Consider the following 4,673-nt stretch of genomic DNA (forward strand, 5'->3'; position numbering starts at 1 on the left):
GGTTTAAGCTTGAAGGTTGGTAAGCAGGTTCGATGCAAACAGTAGATACAAGGAGATGTTGATCAGTGTTACCAGTGGCCATCACCGACTTTTTATGCCTGATTCACTTGGTCCGATTCTGCTCGTGATTTTCAGTATCGACGTCGATCATCTCAGCTGCGGTTCGCGCTTTTGCAGCCCGAGTGACGTCGCGACTGAAAATTGCGAACGAAATCCTATCATGCAAATTAGGCTTTAGCGTATATTCTGCGGCGTCCAAGCGGAGTGAATCGCCACCATGTCACATTATTCGCGCGAAGTTTTGCGGTGTAACGAGCCTCGGTAATTCCGCTGAGGCCGCTCAAGTAGTCACACAGTGCCAGGAAGACGTAGAATCAACAATTCGAACGCGAAAAAGGGCAGGGGGTCCTACACCGACGCCGACAAAATCACATTTCAATAGTTTGTTCATGGGCGACGGCAAGCTTCTTGCCAACACTCCATCGCGCATGCGCGGCGCCGGTGGCATCCTCTAGAGGCGCTCCGGTTTGTTTGTAAACATGCGTTGGTGTATAGTACGCTCAACGTATTCCTTGAAGAGAAGATTTTCGGTGAGACATATGCCAAGAAACAATTTGGGATTGCTACTGGTTCAGTATTTACGGTGTAAGTGCAAGACAATAGAAGCTGTCCGTACGTGGTGGTGGCATATCTTAGCGTTTAACGTCATGACCATCGAAATAAAATGCAATTACCTCACTTAAAAGTGTACCAGGGCGTGACAGTACTTTAGTTTGTCATGCATTCTTGAAGATTTTTGGATGGTAATATCTCTGTCGAGCGGTAAAATTTAAAATAAATTTCTTTAACGAGTAGTATCTGATCGGTCAATCAGCGGGCGCCACACCTACATATATATCCGTGTGTGTGTGCGTGCGTGCGTGCGTGCGTGTGCGCGTGTGTGCTTGTGTGTGTGTGTGTGTGTTTGGGGGATTTGCAGCTAATATTTTATTTTAAATCTAGCAATCTAGCTGAACACACAGAATTGATATACCAAAGATAGTAAAACTATTACCTCACACCCGACATTCATTGCAGTTGAAAGCGTCGAATAATGCTGACGAGCTCATGGCGGACATCATTGGAGTTTCGGAGATCTATAAGGTTCGTAGGCACTGTGTATCAATTTGGGAGGAGGGGGGTTGTCAGAACTGAAATTGTATTAGCCGGTCACAGGGGTCATCTAATTCATACATTTACGGCTGCTCTTATTTTCAGATTACAAATTGACGTCACGTGACCTCAACAGCAATTCAAATCCCCGCTAAATTTACGGGCAATTGAATATGTGTTGAGGTCACGTCACATCAATTTTCCCGCTAAATTTAGCACGGATACGCCGACGCCGACGCCGCGAAACACGGAAACAGGCGCCTAAGAGCCGCGCTCTAAACCGAAAAGAATAGTCGCAGCTGAAAGAACAACCTTAACACGCTGTTTTTTTTTTGTTTTTTTTTTGTATTTCTCCTTTAGTTACCATGCAGTCCGTGCTTTACGTGTTCTTGCGCTCTTACGTTAGTGACCAAGGGTATTTGGAAGTATATCAAAATTGTGCCGGGTATCGTGTTTATGCAAATAATAAAACTTGTCTCAGTTGAACGCAACGTTTGTGAGCGCAGCACTTAGGCGCTCGTTCCCGTGTTTCGCGGAATGGCCGTCGGCGTAACCGCGTGCGTTGCATTGCGGACTTTACAGACCTATACGCAAATTTAATTCCCCGCTAAATTTAGCGAATAAATTTAATTGTTGTGTAGGTCTGTGACCTCTCTTAATACAACACTGCGCATTCAGTTTCCCCACTCAATTTAACAGTTAGACTGACTTCATATGACCTCAACACCAATGCTGTTTTGCCAGAAAAGTTAGCGTGTAATTGAATTGATGTTTAGGTACCGTGACGTCAATTTTGCCGCTAGATCCAGCGCAGAAACTGAATTCATTCATAGGTAACATGACACGAAGTCATGTGATGTTATTTTTCCCGCTAAATTTAGTGGGAAACTAAATTGGTGTTGAGGTCCCGTCCCATCAATTTTCCAGCTCAATTTATCGGGAAACTGTGGGAGGTGGATAGGTTATGTAGGAGGAGGAGGAGTAGGGTAGGAGGAAGAAGGCAAGAAGGGGAGGGGTGGGCAAGAGGAGGAGGATGAGAAGGAGAGGGTCCTCTCCTTCATCTGCCGCGTACCCTGTTCCTCTACTCCTACTTTTCCCCTCCTCCCTCCGCCTCCCCTCCTTGTCCTCTTCCCCCTCTACCTCATCCTCTTCCATAACCGCCCATCCTCTTCCTTCGTCCCTCCCCTCCCCCTCCTGCGTACCCTCCCGGCCCGGTATATCGCAAAATCAAAATATTTCAAGAGCTGTGCCTTAATTTCGCATTACATGGATTTGTAAACGTCTTTCAATTTTCGGTATGCGATTGCGCAGTATTGTTTGCGTGATATTTTTTTCATGTATCAAACCTCTAATTTTGTTTAATTTGACAGGCATATGTTTTGCAAACAAGTATACCACCTACTTCTTGCAAGCCTTTGGTGCGAAGGTTTCCTTTGCCGATATTTGCCATAAATATCCTCACGATGGATAATTATAAAAAATGCGCCCAGGGACAGTGAGCGAGAAATAAACGACGAACTAAATTTTTAGTACTTCCAGGAATATTGTCATTACCGAACTCCCTAACGTTTTGTACATTAATTGTACATCCGTTTGTGTTCTTTAATTTCTCTATAGTTTACATTTAAAGCAATTTGAACGTACAATTATATATAATAAGAAAAGTTACTATTAAACCTGCAGTGGTCGTACATTTTTATACAACGGCTTTGCAATAAATATTTTGTCTTAAAGTATTATGGAATTGAAAATATGCGACATAACTTATGTACATTTTTATCATTCAAATTTTTTCTGGCTTGGTATCGTTCTTTTTTTCACCGCACCTTGAGTTTTATTTTTGCTTATCTTTTATTTGTATAGGGTTGCTACTCTCGTCTGCCAACAATAATTGTTCTGAATCGAAATATTGCAAATAATAGTAATAATAATATGGTTAATAAGAGATGTCGGGTTTTCCTCATTCCCGCTTTCTCGGCTCCAAATGGAATTACATCGCAAATAAGCAACATGTGCTCCCCTAGTTTACCAGTATAATCAAGACTAGTTTAAATGTTTTCGGATTGCTTTCTTGGGCTTTAGAGGTCCTATAATTGATTATCCGGCGAAAATGGGCAGTTCTGAAATTTTTGTCCTAGTAACACGGAGAGGGCCTAAATGTAGAGGTTTATATTTATTTGTATAGTAGGGTACCCCAGAATTCCTAAAATTTGTCGTGAGCGTTAATGTGAAACAACACATCAAATTTCAAAAATATCAGTCGGTGTGAAGAGATGGTTTCGTCGTCTCCACTCAAGAATTCCTTTCGTTTTTATATCTCGAGCTCGTCCTTTGTTCTAAGGATGGCATTGTAACGTACCAATTTTTTTTTTAATAATAACTGCATGATCATGAGATTGTATTACAAAATAGTGCTAATGTCCAAATACCGATAGAGCGCGCATATGGTTTGGAGGAACAATTGGAAAACTTGACAACAAAAGTTACGTCGAGTGAATACCTTATGAAGGCCCAGGTTGAGGAGCTTCAAGCGCATATTGAAACCCTGGAGCACGAGATTGATGATCTGGAAAACAGAGAACGAAGGACAACTTGGCAATATATGAGCTGCAGGAAAGTTCGCAGGAAAATTCATCCTCGTTAAATACTACGGTGGTCAAGGAAATATATGAAAAGTATTGGAAAGTCTCGATAAAAGGTATAGAGCGCATCCACCGTTTCGGAAAGCACACAGAACACTCCCTTTTACTCAGGTTTGTAGATTACCGGGAAAAAGAGTTGATACTTCAAAATGGTAGTAAATTGAAAGGCTCAAATATAAGCATAGCGAAGATTTTTCAGACCGAGTTCTTTCAATCAGGAAGCTTCTTTGGGACAACTTGAGAGTCAACACAGACCCAGGGAAAAATGTTTAGCTCTCATACGATAAGCTGAAGATAAAGGGTGAAGTGTGCATGTGGGATCACCAGAAGAATGAAAAAGCTAAACAGGTACACACTATCAGCCTACCACATAGTTCCTTCGCATGACATAGCGAGGAAGAAAAAAATAACTAAGACTGATATCTCTAAATGAAATGATCCTAATCAACGAAACTGACCAACTGGAAAATTTAATATATTGCTACGACCTGCATAATTTTTATGATAACCGCAACGTGACCGAATGACGATATTCTTGGCAGCGAAGAGGTACCGCCAAATAATAGGTTAGTCTGCAAGGATAGGTGTTCCCGAGGTGGGGGAGTAGCTATAGCGATAAAAGACAATCTACTATCTCAACCTATGGAGGATGTCGGCAACACAGAAAGTCTTTGGTGCAAGTTGGACTTTTTCGTAACTTGGATAACTCTTGGGACGGTTACAGAAAAGCGGGATCGACCCCAAAGGACACGGACAAAATACTAGATTACTTCACTCTTAACACTAATAATCGAAATAAGTTGATAATCTGTATAGATTTTAACGCCCAAAAATGTTGAATTGACTTCTTGAATTGGCTTTCAGCCCTGGTCTCCGTTT

This window comes from Ixodes scapularis, unplaced genomic scaffold (genome assembly GCF_016920785.2).
Source record: "Ixodes scapularis isolate PalLabHiFi unplaced genomic scaffold, ASM1692078v2 PGA_scaffold1__304_contigs__length_218370807, whole genome shotgun sequence".
Taxonomy (NCBI): Eukaryota; Metazoa; Arthropoda; class Arachnida; order Ixodida; family Ixodidae; genus Ixodes; species Ixodes scapularis.